The sequence below is a fragment of the Lathyrus oleraceus genome, chromosome 6 (genome assembly GCF_024323335.1).
Source record: "Lathyrus oleraceus cultivar Zhongwan6 chromosome 6, CAAS_Psat_ZW6_1.0, whole genome shotgun sequence".
NCBI classification, from domain to species: Eukaryota; Viridiplantae; Streptophyta; class Magnoliopsida; order Fabales; family Fabaceae; genus Lathyrus; species Lathyrus oleraceus.
In genome coordinates, this window is record NC_066584.1 from 501,643,985 (window position 1) to 501,667,378 (window position 23,394).

General features: G+C 38.2%; 2 long non-coding RNA genes across 2 annotated transcripts; both read left to right on the plus strand.

Annotated features, from left to right (window-relative positions):
* The first annotated feature begins 2,056 nt into the window (after window positions 1–2,056).
* Window positions 2,057–3,566, plus strand: LOC127097705 (uncharacterized). The gene is made up of 2 exons (XR_007793140.1): window positions 2,057–2,983; window positions 3,264–3,566. It is a non-coding gene; the product is annotated as an uncharacterized LOC127097705 (long non-coding RNA).
* Window positions 3,567–19,660: 16,094 nt separating this feature from the next.
* On the plus strand, window positions 19,661–21,171 carry LOC127097706 (uncharacterized). Its single transcript, XR_007793141.1, has 2 exons — window positions 19,661–20,587; window positions 20,869–21,171. It is a non-coding gene; the product is annotated as an uncharacterized LOC127097706 (long non-coding RNA).
* Window positions 21,172–23,394: the final 2,223 nt, after the last annotated feature.

Consider the following 23,394-nt stretch of genomic DNA (forward strand, 5'->3'; position numbering starts at 1 on the left):
GTTTTCTTCGAGTGATTAGAATTGGTAATAGAGATGGATGAAGACCTCAGAATGGAAAAAGGGAGGTTTTTTATTAGTGTGCTCGCGAAGATACAGCAATCTCCTGCCTACGTATCCTTATGGTGCAATAAGGAAATCAGAGCATTCGTAGTTCGGGAAACTACGGTTTTTGTTAGTGTCTTTTAATGAACGACTGTGTAGATCGCGTTCTAAAGGCTAAACGCTGGCTTGTCTACTCTCGGCGGAGGCTTAAGCGTTGGTTTGTTATGCGCATTAGAAAGGATTAATAGTATTCTTCTGAAAGGAATTTTAAGGTTGTGGGCCGCCCAGTGGGACGAGAGATTAATTTGATTTGTTAAGGTGTTTTAAAGAACGACAAAAGATTGAGCAATGTGGTGTACACCAATCGTTCAATTCTTTCGAGGAGTACTAAGGCGTATGCCTTCTACTCCTTTTTCGTTCGATTATTTAAAGGTTTGTTTGTGGATGTTGAATATGCATGGTAGTGAGGCGTACGCCTTCTACTTGCTTATTCAAAGGATAATGAGGCGTACGCCACTTATTCCTTTATCCAAGTTTATTTAGCGTATTTTAGTCGGAAGTCGATAATTTGTGCAATATGGCGTACGCCAATTATTCAAATAATCGAGAGATGGCGAGGCGTATGCCTCCTATCTCCTATCACCCGAGGTTTAAATTGTGAAAGATATGTTTAGATGTTTGTATGTGATTTGCGAAAATAGTTTGGATTTATTCGATTGTGTTTTAATTTGATGACGAAGATTCGAGCAATATGGCGTACGCCAATTATTCGAATAATCGAGAGATAATAAAGCGGAAGCTTACTATTCTCCTTTTCATTCAAAATTAATTATTAAAAACAAGGCTTTTAGAATTAATAAATAATCTGGAGGAGTAATTTGATTTTATGGAGTTTTAAGGTGTTAATTAAATGACAAAAAATTCGAGCAATATGGCGTACGCCAATTATTCGAATAATCGAGAGATAATAAAGCGGAAGCTTATTAATCTCCTTTTCATTTAAATATTAATTATTATAATGCTTTTAGGATTTGTAATTAATTTGAGAAAATAATTTTAATTTTATAGAGTTTTTAAGGTGTTAATTAAATGACAAAAATTCGAGCAATATGGCGTACGCCAATTATTCGAATAATCGAGAGATAATAAAGCGGAAGCTTATTAATCTCCTTTTCATTTAAAGATTAATTATTAAAATAGAGACTTTTGGAATTTGTAATTAATTTAGAAAATGTGATTTGAGTTTAGAAATTATTTGACTTTTAGAATTTATATTTGATTTGAAAAATTGATTTGGAATTGTTATGATTAAGGTTTAATCGGATGACAAAAACTCGTGCAATATGGCGTACGCCAATTATTCGAGTAATTGAGAAATAGTGAAGCGGACGCTTCCTATATTCTTTTTCATCCAAGTTTTAGAATTAGAAAGTTTTAATCAGAAAAAAAAAAAATTGAATTGCACGGATGAAGTACTCGCTCGAATTTGAAAAGGTTACTTTTTTTTATTTAAGATTTTAACTTAACAAATATCCATCTTAATTACCAATTATTCTTGTAATGTTTAAGGTATGCATCATTATATAAGACATGGTGGAGAAATAGACTATTTATCCAAGTAGAATTATTTAATTATGTATCTATTAATTTAGCTTAACCATACTTAATCGATATAACTAAATAAAAAACAAATTAATCAATTTAACTAAACCTAATTTACTAAATTGGTTAAAAGAGTTTCACTAAAGATAATGATCATATGAAAAAAAACAAATAAGAAATAAATCTAAAAGATGGGCCTAACTAGCCCACAAGCAGGGGGTGCAGAATGCTGGATGTGCTTGGTCTTAGAAACCCGAATGGGCTGGGAGCTTAAAGGCCCAAATAAATTAAAAAAAAAAAAGAAAAATTATTCATGATGATAAGAAAGGAAGTGGAATTCCCACGTACTGACCGTTGTATTCTTGAAAATGGAAACGTTGAGTCATTGTTCATAAAAGTGTATCAAGTGGCTTTAATAGCCACCATTATTTAAAACAATATATTTCTATTAATTAAGAGCCACCATTATTTAAAACAAAATATTTCTATTAATTAAGAGCCACCATTATTTAAAAACAATATATTTCTATTGATGGAATCAAGATATTATTTATCCATCAAATATAAAAAAATAACACTCTCTAAGCGTTCTCTCTCTCTCTCAACATTTCAAGTCATCCTCTTCATCGACCTTCGCCGGAGAGGGGCGGCGACCACTAGCGGTGCCACCGTCAAGTATAAAAGCTTTAGATATGAACCCTAACCCTCTTCGTATCCCCTCTACGAATCTAAAACCCTTTTCACCAATCGAAAAAACAATTAACGGGATCGGTCTTTTCAGAAAACCAATATTCTCATCACGTTTTAAATCACACCCTAAACCAACCAAAAATTAAGAGTTATCCACGATTCAAGAAGAAACAAGCATGAACAAATCAAAAGGTGTTCCAATCATATTTAGTCATAGGTCTCAGAATCAACGGCGTGCGACAAAGTAAAGTTGCAGATCGAGTTACATATAATGAAGTTTAAAGCGAGAGAGAAAAAACTACCAATATGTTCAGGTGAAAGTTTGTTTCCTTGCCCTTTGTGTCTCTTTTTTCGTATTCAGTTAGATTCTGATCTCCTTCTCTGTTTCCTTGTCGTTGCTGCTTGTATGTTGTTGAGGGGTGGTGGCTCTTTAGCTCAAGCTTGGGAACGAGATTGGGATTGAGGAAGATGAGCAACAAGAAGCTCTTCTAGGGTTTGAGCAGTATGTGAGATTGAGATTTAAGGTAGCGATTTGGGATTCTGCTTCGATTTGGGACGGATCTGACGAGAGATTTGAAGAATTACGAAACGGCTTTTATGATGGTGTGGGGTTCGATTTTGAGTAGCATCCTGAATTAAATGTTCAGAGGTTTTTTTTTTAATCTCTTGTTGTGCCTATGCTGTTTTTGTTGTGGTTTAGGTTTTTTTTTAGAAGAAATTTCTTACCGTGCATCTGTTAATCCTCCCTCTGTTTATGAAGAAATCTCAATCTTAGAAACAACTTCCCCCTTTCTCGATTTTCTCATCCCTAGATTATGTGGGATTTCGTTTGTTCCTGTTTTAGATCAACCTTGACATGCTTTTTGGATGTTTATGTTAATTTGTTGGATAAAGCTTTAATCTGAGTGATTTATTTTGTTGTTTTGCAGTTTCTTAAGAGCTTTTGGAAAGTGCTTTTAAAATAAGCTGCTTTTGTTCTCTGCATATTACAACTTTGGAAGTGACTTGATGAAGGTGGCTTGTGAGAAATGCCAAACGTGGGGGCGCCAGCTTTTGGTCACCAACAACACCTTTTTTTATTTAATTAGAAAATGTAATTACTTAAGGTTTTCTTTTAAGACAAATGTGTATATTTGGATTTATTTGTAACTTATTGAATTACAAGTCTAATAGCAATTGTAACTTGTTGGATTTGGGAAAGAATTGAATTATTAAAGTGTTTTTTTCTATTATTTGGAATATTGTTTGGATTATTATTTATTTGTGCAATTGGTCTCTTTTTTTAAATTTTAAATTTTGTCTTAACAATTTAATTGTATTAATAAAAAAGAAAATTCTAAGCTATTTCTCAAATTTAAAAATGGGTTGGGCCCAAAAATGTAATTTTAATGGATTTTCAACTCGATTAACTTTAGCACATTAATAAAACATGCCAAAAGGTCTAGCATAAAACATGCTACAAAAAATGTTGCAATTTCAAACTTGATCCTAAAAACCAATCTAATACTCATGTATGTGGTATCCTGATATAAACTAAACACAGTCATATTTAGAAAAGATGCAAGTTTAGTTTAAGGTTTTTTTTTTATGAACGGTTTAGAGATTTGGTATTTGTTTGAAATGTGCAAATGGGTTTAATGACAAGTGATCATAAAAATAATCATGTCTCTTAATACTTTACTGATAATCGAATGGACTTTTGGATCAGTGTCGTAAAAAGATTCAAACCATATTTTGCAACATTAATCATGGACATGTCTATGTAAATGGCCCTTTTGAAACAAAGCAATCTCATGGATAAACCAAAATGGCCGGACAAAATTGGGGTATGACAGCTGCCCCTATTTAATTACCTCAAACCGGTAAGTGATAATGACAGTAGTCTTTACGCATTCACGGTGGGAGATAATTAAATACAAGAAGACCCAAATTTTGTCCCAGGCAATGAAAGGAAGAAAATACAGGAAGAAAATGCGGTGAGAAATGGAAAAAAAAGACATCATTCCACAGTAAAATGGAACAGTCAAGACTTTTTAGGAGTCGTCAGAACAGTATCTTGGACATCACAATCGAGGTATGTTAGCAATGGAATGACATCCCTAGCTAAAACTCAAGATTTTTCAAGATGCTAGAGCAGTATAAAGAAAATCTGGCATGAGACTCTTCATATCGATGAAGCAGCATCTCAACAGTAAAAGTGAGATTCTCTATATCAAATCGAAACAGCATCTTATATGATAGAATTAAAATATTCCAGCAAAGGAAAAATACCTTAATTGAATCTAAGACTCTCCGAAGATACTTAGAGCAGTATCTCTAAAAAAAATCTGAATGAGACTCTTCATATTGATGAAGCAGCATCTCAAACAGTAAAAGTGAGATTCTCTGTATCGAGTCGAAGCAGCATCTTATATGATAGAATTAAGATATTCCAGCAATGGAAAAATACCTTAATTGAATCTAAGACTCTCCGAAGATACTTAGAGCAGTATCTCTAAAAAAAATCTGAAATGAGACTCTTCATATTGATGAAGCAGTATCTCAAACAGAGAAAATGAGATTCTCTGTATTGAGTCGAAGCAGCATCTTATATGATAGAATTAAGATATTCCAGCAAGGGAAAAATATCTTAATTGAATCTAAGACTCTCCGAGGATATTAGAGCAATATCTCTAAAAAAAAAACTGAAATGAGACTCTTCATATTGATGAAGCAGCATCTCAAACAGTAAAAATGAGATTCTCTGTATCGAGTCGAAGCAGCATCTTATATGATAGAATTAAGATATTCCAGCAAGGGAAAAATACCTTAATTGAATCTAAGACTCTCCGAGGATATTAGAGCAGTATCCCTATAAAGAAATCTGAAATGAGACTCTTCATATTGATGAAGCAGTATCTCAAACAGAGAAAATGAGATTCTCTGTATTGAGTCGAAGCAGCATCTTATATGATAGAATTAAGATATTCCAGCAAGGGAAAAATATCTTAATTGAATCTAAGACTCTCCAAGGATATTAGAGCAATATCTCTAAAAAAAACTGAAATGAGACTCTTCATATTGATGAAGCAGCATCTCAAACAGTAAAAATGAGATTCTCTGTATCGAGTCGAAACAGCATCTTATATGATAGAATTAAAATATTCCAGCAAGGGAAAAAATACTTTAATTGAATCTAAGACTTTCCGAGGATACGCAGAGCAGTATCTCTAAAAAAATATCTGAAATGAGACTCTTCATATTGATGAAGCAGTATCTCAAACAGTAAAAGTGAGATTCTCTGTATCGGGTCGAAACAGCATCTTATATTGACAGAATTAAAATATTCCAGCAAGGGAAAAATACTTTAATTGAATCTAAGACTTTCCGAGGATACTCAGAGCAGTATCTCTAAAAAATATCTAAGATGAGACTCTCCATATTGATGAAGCAGTATCTCAAACAGTAAAAAAATGAGATTCTTCAGATAAATGAAGCAGTACCTCGAATATTCGTCTGTTGGGAGATTTTTTTGTGAAAAGGCTCCTTTTGAGGGAGATTTACTAGAAATGCTCTGCAGGGGAAAAACTCATAAGAGACTTTTTAGGGTAACCCCTGCTTGGGGAGCAATGATTGTAAAGAAAAATGCTGGAAATATCATTTTTAATCACAAAGTTGAACAATGATGCGCTAAGAAATAATTCTACGAGCACATGTAGGGAAATAACTTCATTTGGAAATGAAGAATGTCTAAGATATACACGAATGACCTTGGATCCTGTTACCTTACATTTGATTTTTGTATAATGTCCCACTTTAGGTGGGGATTCCATGTATGGGATAATGCATGGGATGTATGCAATTATGCAATTTTGCTGGGGGATATTTGGCTGTAGGAATGCGAATGATTTTTATCTTGCTGAAATTCCCATTTTGTGGAAGTGTTATGCATGAGTATGTTGATGATTGATATGACTGTTTTTTTTTGAATTTCCTTGTTTGGCAGGAAATTATGCATGAAATGATGCTTGTGATGCATGTTGGAATGCAACTGGGTAATTGGATATGCCCTAGTTAGGATTTTTCGCTTTGAGGTATGATGCCAACAGTATATATTTTTTATCATTGGGGCTATCAATGGAAATCAAATTGTAATGCCCCTGCTAGGTGGTTTTGGGAATATATTTGGGTTGTTCCAAGTCATTGAAAGGTTCAGACTTTCGACACGCGATACCCCGTCCATGATTTATCAATGTTTCTGTTGGAAAGGTGATGAAACCTTGCCCCGGTCTGGCTATACCATGAGTACATTTATGAGAGGTATGAATCAGTAGTTGAAAGGAACATAATTGTCCGCAATCAGTCCTGCACCTTTATGAAAGACAAGAGTGAGTCTTGAGGACTAAGGATTCGTCCGCTTACTGTTTCAAGAGCAATTTTACCACTTTATTCAAACATGCATTTTTCTCCAATATTTTTTAAAAGTGATGTTTATCAAAAATAAAAGGTTCTTTGCAAACAATAATAAAAAAAAATGATTTGGGCACATTTTGTTGAGAAAAATTCTCTTTTATTGATTTGACCCTTAAATGGGTGATTGTACATAAAGATGCAATTCCTTAATGAGGTAATTGTTGTGCATAGAAAACAAAATGGCAATGAGAATTGAGTTCTTATTGAGTTTTCCCCACTGCTATGATCCTTATGCCTTCGATAGTCTGAGCACTTTGCTTTTGAAAAGTGGGGTAGATCGATTCTTTGTCTTCCAGGGTATGCCAGATGTCTATAAGTACAACTCTTTGCTTTGGAATTAATCCCTAACTTTTGCCTGGACCGCCCTTTCGGGTTTTCGATCCACCGGGATACCCATTTTTGCCTGAGTCGCCTTTTCGGGTTTTCAACTCAGCGGGTCAAATTCTTTTATTTTTATCCCTAATTTTTGCCTGGATCGCCCTTTCGGGTTTTCGATCCACCGGGATAGCCATTTTTGCCTAAATCGCCCTTTCAGGTTTTCAATTTAGCGGCTTTTATTATTCCACTTTTTTAGGCGAAGTACTTTTTAACAGCATCAGCGTTGGTGGGAAGCGGCAACTCATCACCGTCCATAGTTGCTAGAATTAGAGCGCCTCCGGAAAAGGCTCTAACCACCACAAATGGGCCTTCGTAATTTGGTGTCCATTTTCCTCTAGAGTCTTTGTGAATGGGCAAGATTTTCTTCAGTACCAAATCTCCCTCTTGAAACACCCTGGGACGCACTTTCTTGTCGAATGCCTTTTAAAGACGCCTCTGATAGAGTTGACCATGACCTAACGCTTTCAAGCGTTTCTCCTCAATAAGGTTGAGCTCGTCGTACCTTGATTGAACCCATTCTGCCTCGTCTAGCTTAGCCTCCATCAGGACTCTCATCGAGGGGATCTCTACTTCTATAGGGAGAACTGCTTCCATACCGTATACCAAGGAATAAGGAGTTGCCCCTGTTGAAGTTCGTATCGATGTGCGATAGCCATGTAACGCAAAAGGTAACATCTCATGCCAATCCTTGTACGTAACAACCATCTTTTGGATGATTTTTTTGATATTTTTATTTGCAGCTTCGACAGCCCCATTCATCTTAGGTCGATAGGGTGATGAGTTGTGGTGCTCGATCTTGAATGTTGTGCATAACTCATCCATTGTCTTGTTATTGAGATTGGACCCATTATCAGTGATAATTTTGTTGGGAATACCATATCGACATATGATGTTATTTTTCAAGAAACGGGCGACTACATGCTTTGTGACGTTCGCATAAGACGCGGCTTCCACCCATTTGGTAAAATAATCTATGGCCACCAAGATAAATCTGTGTCCATTTGACGCTTTGGGTTCTATCATTCCAATCATGTCGATGCCCCACATAGAGAAAGGCCAAGGTGATGCTATGACATTCAACGGGGTAGGTGGTACATGTATTTTGTCAGCATAGATTTGGCATTTGTGGCATGCTCTGGTGTAATGGTAACAGTCAGCTTCCATCGTCAACCAGTAGTAACCTGCCCTTAGAATTTTCTTGGCCATGGCATGCCCATTTGCGTGCGTACCGAAAGAGCCTTCATGTATGTCCCTCATAAGCTGGTCTGCTTCATGTTTGTCTACACACCTCAACAAAACCATGTCGTAGTTTTGCTTGTACAATACCTCTCCATTCAAGAGGAATTTTGATGCCAATCTCCGGAGGGTCCTTTTGTCAAGGCTGGAAGCCTCTGCCGGATACTCCCTCTTCTCCAAATATTGTTTGATATCAAAGAACCAGGGTTTACCATCTGGCTCTTCTGCTGTCGTCAGGCAATGGGCAGGTTCGTCAAAACGTCTAATCTCAATATGAGGCTGATGGTTGGGCCATATTAATTTATACATGGAAGCCAAAGTTGCTAAGGCATCTGCCATCTGATTCTCTTCTCGAGGAATATGAGAGAAAGTGACTTCGTCGAACTTTGGGAGTAGCTTCAACACATAATCCCGGTATGGAATTAGGTTAGCATGTCTTGTTTCCCAATCGCCTCTGATCTGATGTATGACTAGAGCGGAGTCCCCGAATACTTCTAGTATCTTGATCTTCAACTCAATAGCTTCTTCCAACCCTAGTATGCAAGCTTCATACTCGGCCATGTTATTTGTGCAGGTAAAACAGAGCTTTGCGGTGAATGGTAGATGGAAATTCTTGGGAGACATCAGCACTGCCCCAATTCCATGGCCTATTGCATTTGAGGCACCATCAAACATGAGCGTCCAGCCTGCTCTCGGCTCGAGGCTTTCCTCTAGTTCGGAGTCTTCAACATCCTTAACAACCATGATGTCCTCATCTGGAAAGTCAAATTTCAAAGACTGGTAATCCTTTAGTGGTTGATGAGCAAGATGGTCTGCTAGTATGCTTCCCTTGATCGCTTTTTGTGTAACATATTGGATATCATATTCTGACAACAACATCTGCCATCGAGCAATCCTACCAGTGAGAGCTGGTTTCTCGAATATGTACTTGATGGGATCCATTTTAGATACCAGCCAAGTTGTGTGAGTTAGCATGTACTGCCTGAGACGCTTAGCAGCCCATGTGAGTGCACAACAAGTCTTCTCGAGTAAGGAATATCTGGTCTCACAATCATTAAACTTCTTACTCAGATAATATATGGCATGCTCTCTTCTACCAGTCTCATCTTGTTGTCCCAATACACAACCCATGGACTCGTCGAGCACTGTTAAGTACATGATGAGGGGTCTCCCTTCAACAGGGGGTGTTAGAATCGGTGGCTCTTGCAAGTATTCCTTGATTTTATCAAAGGCTATTTGACAATCCTCATTCCACTCCACGCCTTGATTCTTCCTCAGAAGCTTGAATATTGGTTTGCATGTTGCAGTGAGGTGAGAAATAAACCTGGCGATGTAATTTAGTCTCCCTAAGAAACCACGAACCTCCTTCTCAGTCTTTGGTGCAGGCATGTTCTGAATGGCTCGAACCTTGTCAGGATCTACTTCAATTCCCTTTTGGCTTACAATAAAGCCTAAAAGCTTTCCAGATCGAACCCCAAATGTGCATTTATTAGGATTAAGTCTCAACCTAAACTTCCTCAAACGTGTGAATAGTTTCTCCAGGTTGGTGATGTGCTCTTCTTCTGTCTGGGATTTGGCAATCATGTCATCGACATACACCTCAATTTCTTTATGAATCATGTCGTGAAAGAGAGTCACCATGGCACGTTGATATGTTGCCCCAGCGTTTTTTAAACCAAACGGCATTACTTTGTAACAAAAGGTGCCCCAAGGAGTAATGAACGTGGTCTTCTCCATGTCTTCGGGATCCATCTTAATTTGGTTGTATCCTGAGAAACCGTCCATGAAAGAAAACACGGAGAACTGAGCTGTGTTATCCACTAATACATCGATGTGAGGTAATGGGAAATCGTCTTTGGGACTAGCTCTGTTTAAGTCTCGGTAGTCTACGCACATGCGGACTTTTCCATCTTTCTTCGGCACCGGTACAATGTTAGCAACCCATTGTGGGTATTTAGCGACTTCCAGGAAACCAGCGTCAAACTGCTTTCTCACTTCTTCTCTGATCTTGAGAGCCATATCTGGTCGAGTTCTTCTTAGCTTTTGCTTGACGGCAGGGCATTCTTCTTTAAGGGGAAGCTTGTGAGTCACAATATCAGTGTCTAATCCAGGCATGTCTTGGTATGACCAAGCAAACACGTCATCATATTCGTGGAGGAGCTCTATCAGTCTTGTCTTCACTGTATCTTGAAGCGCAGCGCCTACCTTTACTTCTCTCTTATCTTTTTCTGTTCCCAGATTGATGACTTCAACGTCTTCCTGGTGGGGTTGAATAACCTTTTCTTCTTGTCTGAGTAATCTGGCCAACTCTTCAGGGAGTTCGCAGTCTTCCCCCACTTCGTCTTCAGCTTGGTAGATTGGACAATCAAAGTCATATTGGACCATAGCAGTGTCGTTATCAATGGTCTCGGTGGTGTTTCTGCATGTTATGATTTATGCAGTTTATTCAGAAAGTGCGTGCATAAAAAATTGATTGCCATTTTCGTAAATAGATCAAAACGAAAGAAAAGGAACAAAAATTTGAATGCAAAACGTCATTTCATTAATGATAAAAACTCTTGAAAAAGATAAAGGAGGCCCTACAACATGCCACTGTGCCTTGGGCAGAGCACAGGGTTTTGTCTAAAAATGATAAAATTACTTTTGAAATATTTGGGGAACTTCCACAGCCTTCCAGTTTGTTAGTTCTTCATTAGGTGCGGCTTGACGCATCCAGCTGGACACCCCCTCATTGCGGTCTTCTTCATTGATCATTGCCACCTGTTTGCCAAAGATGTGGCCAGCGCTGGTGAACGTTTTCTCCACAGAAGGAATCTTCTCTTTGTCAGATTGGCTACCAGCTCTGTCTGATGATGGGTCATACCCCAGGCCAAACTTGTCTCGTTTCTCTTTTACTTCCACCACTTTGCCCCAGTCTTGTGCATCTTCACTTTCCATAACGGCTTTAGCTCCTTGCCATGAGGCCATGGATGGTCCGGATTTCGGGACTTCCAAGGTTTGTTGAACGGCCATCATGTTTACCACTTCCAGGGATTGGAATGGTGTCTCAGTGATTTCGCCATCCACATCGATATATCGAAAGGATGTTAAGTGACTGACCAAGATATCTTCTTCTCCCCCAACCACAATCATCTTGTCATTTGTGATGAATTTTAGTTTTTGATGCAGAGTGGAGGTGACAGCACCTGCGGAGTGAATCCAGGGTCTCCCGAGTAAGCAACTGTAACCAGGATGTATATCCATGACCTGGAATGTAATATTAAAAATTGTTGGACCTATCTTGGTTGGTAAGTCAACCTCTCCTATCACTGCTCGCCTTGAGCCATCAAATGCTTTTACAATTAGGGTGCTGGGCTTCATACTTATTCCTTCCACTGGCAGTTTTATCAAAGTTGTCTTTGGCATGACGTTCAATGAGGAACCTGTGTCCACCAACACCCTTGACAGTATAGTATCCATGCATTTCAAAGAGATGTGGAGAGCCTTGTTATGGTTCTTTCCTTCAATCGGTAGTTCGTCATCATTAAAACCCAAGAAATTTCCAGTAGTCACACAAGCTATTACGTCATCAAACTGTTCTATTGTTATGTCCTTGGTGATATGAGCGGCGCTCAATACCTTCAATAGCGAATTCCTGTGTGCTTCTGAGTTGAGGAGGAGAGATAACATGGAAATTTTGGAAGGTGTTTGGTTTAGCTGGTCCACCACCTTGTAATCGCTTTTCTTGATTATTTTCAAAAACTCCTCAGCCTCATCACGAGTGACACCAGTTTTAGGAGACAGGTGCATGTCTTGCATCCCCTGATTAGGAATGGGGATCTGGACAACAGCCTCCTTCCCTTTAGCTCTCTCAGAAGTATCAACAGTTCTTGGTGCGAACACTCGGCCGCTGCGCGTCATTCCTGCTGGGCCCACAATTGAAGTGACATTTGGTTCGTTAATCATTAAAGGTTTATCTTCCTGCCCCTGCTTAAAAGCTCTGGGCTGATATATCCATGGGACTGCCTTCTCATCTTTATATTCGAAAGGTGCTGGGAACTCTATCACCAACGTATTTATAGGTATTTCTACTCTGACCTCATCATAGGGGATATCTACCACGGCTATCTCTTCCTGGCGCTTGCTCTTGACATGGTAAGTTATCTGTAACTCGCCTCGATCCAGCATTCGTTGTATAAAACTCCTCAACTCTTCATTATTCTCTTCCTCAACCATCTCTTCTAGGATCAAACCACTTTTCAGCAATTGTGCTCCTATCATGGTGATAGGGGTTTGAATCTCTTCAACCTTACGGATCAGTTTGCCTCCATCACTCTCCTCAATGGCACTGACGGAAGCATCCTTATGCGTTGGCATAGGGTTGGTATTCACGTTCGGGCGTCTTGGAGTGAAAGAAACGACCTTGGCTTCGATCAAGTCTTGTACTCGATTCTGAAATGCGAAACAGTTTTCCAAGGTATGACCAGGTGCTCCCATGTGAAATTCACAATGGGCATTAGCGTCGTATCCAGGTGGATATGGAAAAACAGCTGGTTTTAACTCCCTCAATGTTAGAAGGCCCTCCTTCTGCAGATATGGGAATATCTGACTATAAGGTACTGGTAGAGGATCAAGTTGTCTTCTTGGAGGTCTTGGCTTGAACTGTCTTGGTGGTGCGGTATTTTGCTGATGATGATGTTGTTGATGTTGTGGTTGATAAATTTGTTGTTGTTGCGTCGACTGCTGATAGGGTATAGGTACCACAGCGGCGACTTGACCATATGAAGCTTGTTGCTTCCCTTTGTAGTTCCTGGATATGGCGTTTGTTTCACCTTCTCTTTTCTTTGGGAAGCCTCCAGAATATTTCTTTGGTGCGCTAGATGCTGTTACTGCTCCAGGAATTTTTCCATCCCTCAACCCCTTCTCTATGCGGTCTCCAATCGTGACGAGATGTGCGAAGTCAGATGCGGCACTGCTCACTAATCGATCAAAGAATGGGTCCTTCAAGGTGTCCACAAATATACCGGTCATTTCCTTCTCAGACAATGGTGGCTCTACCTGAGCAGCCAACTCTCTCCACCGCTGGGCATATTCTTTGAATGACTCACTCTCCTTCATAGCCATCCCCTGCAACTGCATTCGGTCGGGTGCCATATCTAAGTTGTATTTGTACTGACGGAGAAATGCGTCAGCCAAATCCTCCCAACTTTGAATTCGGCCCTGTTCTAAACTCATATACCATCTCAGAGATGCCCCACTCAAACTGTCTTGAAAACAGTGTACGAGTAGTTTGTCATTTTCGGTATGAGCAGCCATTTTCCTGAAATACATCACCAAGTGACTTCTTGGACAAGTCTGTCCTTTGTATTTCTCGAAATCAGGGGTTTTAAATTTAGCTGGGATGACTAAATTCGATACCAAACGCATGTTCATGGCAGAAGCACCGAAGATATTGTTTCCTTCTATGGCTTTGATTTTCTTTTCCAGGGCACGAAGTCTATCTGCAGCAGGATCTGAAAGTATCTTAGGCTTTGGTTGATCAGGCATATAGAATGCATCATACTGGTCATCTCCAATCTCGGATCCATGATGAGTAGACGTATCAGAAGGCTCTGCACGGTCTCCATCTCCCTTGCCTCCTACTGGTATCTGAACCAATCTCTTCTTGGTGGGAATGTAACTTTCGTCTTGGGGATTCAGACCTGGCGTGCCATTATTCCTTTTTGCCCTATCTTCTTCCTCCTCGCTCCTCTCTCGCTGAGCGATCGCAAGCATTGTCTCCAACAGCTGATCCATCTTCTCCTGGATCGTGTTGATGTCTGTCCTCATGGTAACCTGGTTGGCCTCAACTTGTTCTAATGTCATCTTGTATTTGCCTCGCGTCTCGTACCGATGTCGATTAGTCAGCGTGGCTGGATAAAGGGTAAAAAGGTTGGGTAAGTTTTTTTTGAGTTTTCATGAAGCGTGATGCATGTGAGGATGCGAATGTTATGCATATTTTATTTTCAGGGAATTTTCATCACGGTTGTAGTTATATTAAGCATTTAGAGAAAACATAAAGTCAGGAAATAAAAATGAGGATCATCCCCTTCCATTCAAATATTTAAAGTACGGAGTACAAAGGCATAACCGCCCAAATCGATACAGCTCACATATTAACTGAATATAAGAAAAATAGAAGAATCACACAGAAGTCTTTCGAGTTATGAGTTCTTCTAATTCAGACTTGAACCTCTTCACCATCCCCTCACACATCATAACAAAATGGATTACAGCAGGATGTGTGCCATGCTGGTCCAATCCTTCCACTGCCTCTCTCAACCTCCAAGGCATTTCTTGGGTTATCCCGTTGCAGAAATGTACCAAACCGTTGAGCTTTGCACGGTACCCATCTTTGTCCGCTTGCAAGAAATTGATAGTTCTCCTAAAGGTATCGTAATCCTCAATGACTTGCTCTCTTTCCCTTAGCCATATCACACTATCTTGATGGAATGCCTCAAATCTATCTTTCCAATGTTGAGCAACTCCTCTAGCATCTTTTGCTTCTTGACATTTCTCGGCCCAAGTCGTAGGTGTGACTCGAGAAGCTTCCAGGGCTCTTTCCTTAAGTCGGCGCTCGTGCTCGGCTTGGGTCTCAGCATTATGGAGGGAGATAGTGAGATCTTGTATCTTAGCCTCCAATATCTCTCTAACCTCTTTTTTCTCTTTTGTAGCTCGTAGCCACCATCGCTTATTCCTTAGGCATTCTTTCTCAACTTGTCTTAACTGCTCTTTAAGGGTTTCTAGGCAGTGATCAGCTTGTTCCATGCCTACCTTCACTTTCTTTCTCTTATGTTCTTCCTTGTCGACCTTTTCCTCAGTCGCTTCAAGTTGGGCCTTCTTCCTCTCTAGTTCCCACTTTATTTCATTTCTTTCATTTGAAACTTGCTGGAAGCTGGTCTGTAGCTCTTCCTTTTCTCGTCCAAGTCTTGCTATAGTAGCTCTCAATGCTTCCACTTCTTCCATGGAGACAGGGATGGGTTCTGGTGGTGGAGGTTGAGTTGGAGGATTGAGGATGAATGGCAGTTTAATCTCTTGACTTCTTCTGGTGACCCATTGATGATAGGGTTCTCTATCCCTTATGACACCTTTTCCTTTGTCTTGTCCTCTGAAGCGAACTTTCTCCCAGGCTCGGATGACCCTTCTCAGCATAGCGGGATCCTCCATATCATGGAACACAAAACCTTCTAACAACTGGTCATCTGGTTTGTATGTGATAGGATAACCCAACTGCCTTACTGCTAAAACAGGATTGTAGTTAATGCATCCTTTTGACCCTATTAATGGTACATTCGGAAATTCTCCACAGCTAGTAATTGTATCTCCCACATTCAAGCCATAAGGATACCAAATAATGGTATTTTCAGTGAGTCCTACTAGCTTTTGAGACCACTCATATCCATCCATACTTTCAATTGTATCAACCTCTTTGAACACATGAGAGACAAGCCATTGGTAAAGGAGTGGTATGCAACATAACATCAGTCCTCCCTTCTTCTCAAAGCGTAAGTGCAAAGTGTGATAGACATCTGCTAGGAGTGCGGGCACTGGATCTTCATTCTTAACCTTGACGGCCCAAAACACGCTAATAGCTGCTACATCAATTAACTTCTCCATATTAGGAAATAACACTAATCCAAAAATTAGTAAAGCCATAATAGTATCATGGGCTTCCCACTTCTGGGCTTCAGCAAAGCTTTGAGCAGTTTTCTCCAAGTATTCTTGTGGAATTCCTTGTACCTTTCCCCAAATTTTGATGTTAGGGGTTAGATCTTTGACTGGGATGCTTAATACTTTTGCCAACTCTTCGGGTTCAGGGACTTGACCTAACCCCTTGTATGGTCCCTTCTTCTGTTTAGGAGAGTCCAATATTCTTCCAAATTCTTCCAAAGTCGGGGCCAACTGGAAATCTTTAAAGAGAAAACTTCTGAGTGGTGGATCATAAAACTGGGCTAATGCGGTAATAGCTTCCTTCTGTACTGGTACAGACAACAAGTGTAGAATCTTCCCATATTTGAGTGTGAATGCGTCTCGACGGATGTTAGTCAACCCATCTCTGAATGCAATGAACTTCTTCACACATGGTACCTTAGCTTTGATTTGGAATGTTTTTTTCTTTTCTGACTCCATTTGTTCTTGAATGCTTAATTAACTGAAAATTTTGAAATTCCCTGAAAATAAAAAGTGTGTAAATGATCTTGCTATGCTCATAATGAATGCAACATGATGTTTATGCAATGACAGGGATCCAGGTTTCACATATATCACAAGGTTTCAACTTAACAACGGTTCTATGTCTTTTACCCCACACATCAAGGATTGCTCCTAAGGTTATCCACTTTTATGATAAGAACTTAGAGTCACGGACCAAGTTCAGTTTTCCATCGCAATAATGGGCTAGCCACATTGAGATGGAAATTCTGAATCGGTCTACTCTAAGTGGGATCCTCGTATTGTTCGAACAGGGTGTACACCCTTCGGTTCAATACTACACGATCGCCAATCATGAAGACGGACTTCAGTTTAAGATGAGGTCCCCAGAGTCATGGACCATGTTCAACGTTTCCTCGCAATAATGGGCTAGCCATATTATGATGGAAATTCTGAACAGATCTACTCTAGGTGGAGTTCTCGTATTGTCCCAATGAGGTGTACACCCCCTGGTTCAATACTACACAACTCCGAGTTCTAAGTTCTTCTCAAAGCTCGGGTACGGAGCTTATCTCACAACATGTGTCAAACACCATAGATCACCCAACATAATAGCAAAATAAAATACATAGCATAAATAATACATCAAGATATACAAAAACAAATAAATAAATAAAAAACAGTATTCTATCATTCATAGCAAATTGACTAAGTTAGGCTTGACTCTCTCTTGCTTGGAGCGGGCTCCCCAGCAGAGTCGCCATCTGTCGCATCTCGAAAAATACGATTCCTCGCGATAGTCGTGGAAAAAATTATGTTCAAAACAGAGTCGCCACCGAACTTTATTTATTCCAATGAAGGAATAGGAAAATATCGATAAAACCTTTAAAAAAATAGAATAATGGTCGTCGCAACCATATTCGGGTTCGGGAGTCGATTACGCAAGGGGAAGGTATTAGCACCCCTCACGTCCGTTGTACTCAACGGGAACCTTTTAGTCTAATTTGCTATTTGAATGTTAGTTAACTGTTATTCGTTTTCTTCGAGTGATTAGAATTGGTAATAGAGATGGATGAAGACCTCAGAATGGAAAAAGGGAGGTTTTTTATTAGTGTGCTCGCGAAGATACAGCAATCTCCTGCCTACGTATCCTTATGGTGCAATAAGGAAATCAGAGCATTCGTAGTTCGGGAAACTACGGTTTTTGTTAGTGTCTTTTAATGAACGACTGTGTAGATCGCGTTCTAAAGGCTAAACGCTGGCTTGTCTACTCTCGGCGGAGGCTTAAGCGTTGGTTTGTTATGCGCATTAGAAAGGATTAATAGTATTCTTCTGAAAGGAATTTTAAGGTTGTGGGCCGCCCAGTGGGACGAGAGATTAATTTGATTTGTTAAGGTGTTTTAAAGAACGACAAAAGATTGAGCAATGTGGTGTACACCAATCGTTCAATTCTTTCGAGGAGTACTAAGGCGTACGCCTTCTACTCCTTTTTCGTTCGATTATTTAAAGGTTTGTTTGTGGATGTTGAATATGCATGGTAGTGAGGCGTACGCCTTCTACTTGCTTATTCAAAGGATAATGAGGCGTACGCCACTTATTCCTTTATCCAAGTTTATTTAGCGTATTTTAGTCGGAAGTCGATAATTTGTGCAATATGGCGTACGCCAATTATTCAAATAATCGAGAGATGGCGAGGCGTATGCCTCCTATCTCCTATCACCCGAGGTTTAAATTGTGAAAGATATGTTTAGATGTTTGTATGTGATTTGCGAAAATAGTTTGGATTTATTCGATTGTGTTTTAATTTGATGACGAAGATTCGAGCAATATGGCGTACGCCAATTATTCGAATAATCGAGAGATAATAAAGCGGAAGCTTACTATTCTCCTTTTCATTCAAAATTAATTATTAAAAACAAGGCTTTTAGAATTAATAAATAATCTGGAGGAGTAATTTGATTTTATGGAGTTTTAAGGTGTTAATTAAATGACAAAAAATTCGAGCAATATGGCGTACGCCAATTATTCGAATAATCGAGAGATAATAAAGCGGAAGCTTATTAATCTCCTTTTCATTTAAATATTAATTATTATAATGCTTTTAGGATTTGTAATTAATTTGAGAAAATAATTTTAATTTTATAGAGTTTTTAAGGTGTTAATTAAATGACAAAAATTCGAGCAATATGGCGTACGCCAATTATTCGAATAATCGAGAGATAATAAAGCGGAAGCTTATTAATCTCCTTTTCATTTAAAGATTAATTATTAAAATAGAGACTTTTGGAATTTGTAATTAATTTAGAAAATGTGATTTGAGTTTAGAAATTATTTGACTTTTAGAATTTATATTTGATTTGAAAAATTGATTTGGAATTGTTATGATTAAGGTTTAATCGGATGACAAAAACTCGTGCAATATGGCGTACGCCAATTATTCGAGTAATTGAGAAATAGTGAAGCGGACGCTTCCTATATTCTTTTTCATCCAAGTTTTAGAATTAGAAAGTTTTAATCAGAAAAAAAAAAAAATTGAATTGCACGGATGAAGTACTCGCTCGAATTTGAAAAGGTTACTTTTTTTTATTTAAGATTTTAACTTAACAAATATCCATCTTAATTACCAATTATTCTTGTAATGTTTAAGGTATGCATCATTATATAAGACATGGTGGAGAAATAGACTATTTATCCAAGTAGAATTATTTAATTATGTATCTATTAATTTAGCTTAACCATACTTAATCGATATAACTAAATAAAAAACAAATTAATCAATTTAACTAAACCTAATTTACTAAATTGGTTAAAAGAGTTTCACTAAAGATAATGATCATATGAAAAAAAACAAATAAGAAATAAATCTAAAAGATGGGCCTAACTAGCCCACAAGCAGGGGGTGCAGAATGCTGGATGTGCTTGGTCTTAGAAACCCGAATGGGCTGGGAGCTTAAAGGCCCAAATAAATTAAAAAAAAAAAGAAAAATTATTCATGATGATAAGAAAGGAAGTGGAATTCCCACGTACTGACCGTTGTATTCTTGAAAATGGAAACGTTGAGTCATTGTTCATAAAAGTGTATCAAGTGGCTTTAATAGCCACCATTATTTAAAACAATATATTTCTATTAATTAAGAGCCACCATTATTTAAAACAAAATATTTCTATTAATTAAGAGCCACCATTATTTAAAAACAATATATTTCTATTGATGGAATCAAGATATTATTTATCCATCAAATATAAAAAAATAACACTCTCTAAGCGTTCTCTCTCTCTCTCAACATTTCAAGTCATCCTCTTCATCGACCTTCGCCGGAGAGGGGCGGCGACCACTAGCGGTGCCACCGTCAAGTATAAAAGCTTTAGATATGAACCCTAACCCTCTTCGTATCCCCTCTACGAATCTAAAACCCTTTTCACCAATCGAAAAAACAATTAACGGGATCGGTCTTTTCAGAAAACCAATATTCTCATCACGTTTTAAATCACACCCTAAACCAACCAAAAATTAAGAGTTATCCACGATTCAAGAAGAAACAAGCATGAACAAATCAAAAGGTGTTCCAATCATATTTAGTCATAGGTCTCAGAATCAACGGCGTGCGACAAAGTAAAGTTGCAGATCGAGTTACATATAATGAAGTTTAAAGCGAGAGAGAAAAAACTACCAATATGTTCAGGTGAAAGTTTGTTTCCTTGCCCTTTGTGTCTCTTTTTTCGTATTCAGTTAGATTCTGATCTCCTTCTCTGTTTCCTTGTCGTTGCTGCTTGTATGTTGTTGAGGGGTGGTGGCTCTTTAGCTCAAGCTTGGGAACGAGATTGGGATTGAGGAAGATGAGCAACAAGAAGCTCTTCTAGGGTTTGAGCAGTATGTGAGATTGAGATTTAAGGTAGCGATTTGGGATTCTGCTTCGATTTGGGACGGATCTGACGAGAGATTTGAAGAATTACGAAACGGCTTTTATGATGGTGTGGGGTTCGATTTTGAGTAGCATCCTGAATTAAATGTTCAGAGGTTTTTTTTTTAATCTCTTGTTGTGCCTATGCTGTTTTTGTTGTGGTTTAGGTTTTTTTTTTAGAAGAAATTTCTTACCGTGCATCTGTTAATCCTCCCTCTGTTTATGAAGAAATCTCAATCTTAGAAACAACTTCCCCCTTTCTCGATTTTCTCATCCCTAGATTATGTGGGATTTCGTTTGTTCCTGTTTTAGATCAACCTTGACATGCTTTTTGGATGTTTATGTTAATTTGTTGGATAAAGCTTTAATCTGAGTGATTTATTTTGTTGTTTTGCAGTTTCTTAAGAGCTTTTGGAAAGTGCTTTTAAAATAAGCTGCTTTTGTTCTCTGCATATTACAACTTTGGAAGTGACTTGATGAAGGTGGCTTGTGAGAAATGCCAAACGTGGGGGCGCCAGCTTTTGGTCACCAACAACACCTTTTTTTATTTAATTAGAAAATGTAATTACTTAAGGTTTTCTTTTAAGACAAATGTGTATATTTGGATTTATTTGTAACTTATTGAATTACAAGTCTAATAGCAATTGTAACTTGTTGGATTTGGGAAAGAATTGAATTATTAAAGTGTTTTTTTCTATTATTTGGAATATTGTTTGGATTATTATTTATTTGTGCAATTGGTCTCTTTTTTTAAATTTTAAATTTTGTCTTAACAATTTAATTGTATTAATAAAAAAGAAAATTCTAAGCTATTTCTCAAATTTAAAAATGGGTTGGGCCCAAAAATGTAATTTTAATGGATTTTCAACTCGATTAACTTTAGCACATTAATAAAACATGCCAAAAGGTCTAGCATAAAACATGCTACAAAAAATGTTGCAATTTCAAACTTGATCCTAAAAACCAATCTAATACTCATGTATGTGGTATCCTGATATAAACTAAACACAGTCATATTTAGAAAAGATGCAAGTTTAGTTTAAGGTTTTTTTTTTATGAACGGTTTAGAGATTTGGTATTTGTTTGAAATGTGCAAATGGGTTTAATGACAAGTGATCATAAAAATAATCATGTCTCTTAATACTTTACTGATAATCGAATGGACTTTTGGATCAGTGTCGTAAAAAGATTCAAACCATATTTTGCAACATTAATCATGGACATGTCTATGTAAATGGCCCTTTTGAAACAAAGCAATCTCATGGATAAACCAAAATGGCCGGACAAAATTGGGGTATGACAGAAACCCTGAAGGCCGCTCCTCCGCTCCGAAGCTACCACCGTCCAACTCAATCCGGCTCGCCAATTCAAGGTTGCAATTCGATTGCAAACAGGTTTGCATTACTATTATCGCTTTATTTTCTTAATTTGCATGTGATACCGCTTTATGTTCTTAACTTGCATGTGATATTATAATTGAATTCATAAACATATTTGAGGTTTTGCATGTGAATTTAAGTGTGCCTGAATATTGTGAATGCTGAACCGTATAATTATGTGTTGGATGCCATAAGCTATGCCGCAGGTTGAAGTCATACTGTTCTGAAATTCAAAACCCGCAGCCGCTCGCTAGCACATCGCTAAGCGAGCATGTAGCGAGTATTCGCTAGGCCCTCGCTAGGCGAGGCAGAGGCGAACGGGACAGTCGCTAATATTTTGTTTGTTATGTCCTATGCGTATCTGATCTATTCTATGTTAATTATGCACTGTTTTGCCTGACATTCATGCTGCTGTATTTTCTTTTGCGGTGTAATCTTTGATTACACCCCGATTTGGTATTCTAACCCGTTTGCTGAATTTTGCCAAGGTTCACATGTCCCGGGAAAAGATTGCCGTTAGGTCTTCCACTTTATTTGTGGGATACCCTTGTGGAGACTCACCCTAAATTACTTAATTAATTTTAATATGTTAATTTTAATGTATTAATTTTAATGTATTAATTTTAATGTATTGATTTTAGTATGGACTTAATTACTTAATTGACTTTAAAATATGACCTTTAAATAAGTGATCTTGGACCTCTCTTTGCTGCCTTACGGTATTACGGTATAACGGTCATGTCCCGCGAATGTGGGGATACACTTAGCAATGGCCCTTCGATTAAATCATCATAAAATAAATCATAGTCCCTCGGATGTTGCCTTCGAAAATACGATTTTGTCCCTCGATGACCCTTCGGTGTAGCCTACGGTTAAATGATGATCGTCCCTTCGAATGCTAAGGTATCCTTACAACTGTTGCCTTCAATGACCTATCGATGACCCTACGATGACCCCTTAACATCCAAAGGGTAAAATTACTTACTTCTCAATAGTAAGGACAGTTTTACCCTCATAAGGATAGGAAATGCCCATAACGACCTCAGGAAGGTATAACTCTCAATTACTGGATCATAACCTAAAACATTTTCCACCCCTCACACTTTACACTTTACAAATCCTAGAAAATCACCACTTGGTATGCATTCATACTAGAATCATTACCGAGTTATATTTTTCTAAACCATTTTTCAAAATCAAATGAGATAAATACTTTGTATACATTCATACGAGAATCATTACAAAGTTAAACTCTCTTTCAAACATTTTTTAAGCAATTCACCGACACTTTTCAGACAAAAATATAAGTGATCCAGTAATTAAGAGCCCATGGATAACCATGGATACAAAGGGTGCTAACACCTTCCCTTTGTATAATGTACCTCCCGAACCCAAAATCTATTGAGGTCTTTCCTGTTCTTTTCCACCTTTCCTTATTGGATAAAAGAAAAGTCGGTGGCGACTCTTGCTATCCGCGACATTGCGATAAAAAGCAAAACACCCCAAGTCAGTTCACCGTATGACAGAGTCAGTGTGCAAATTCC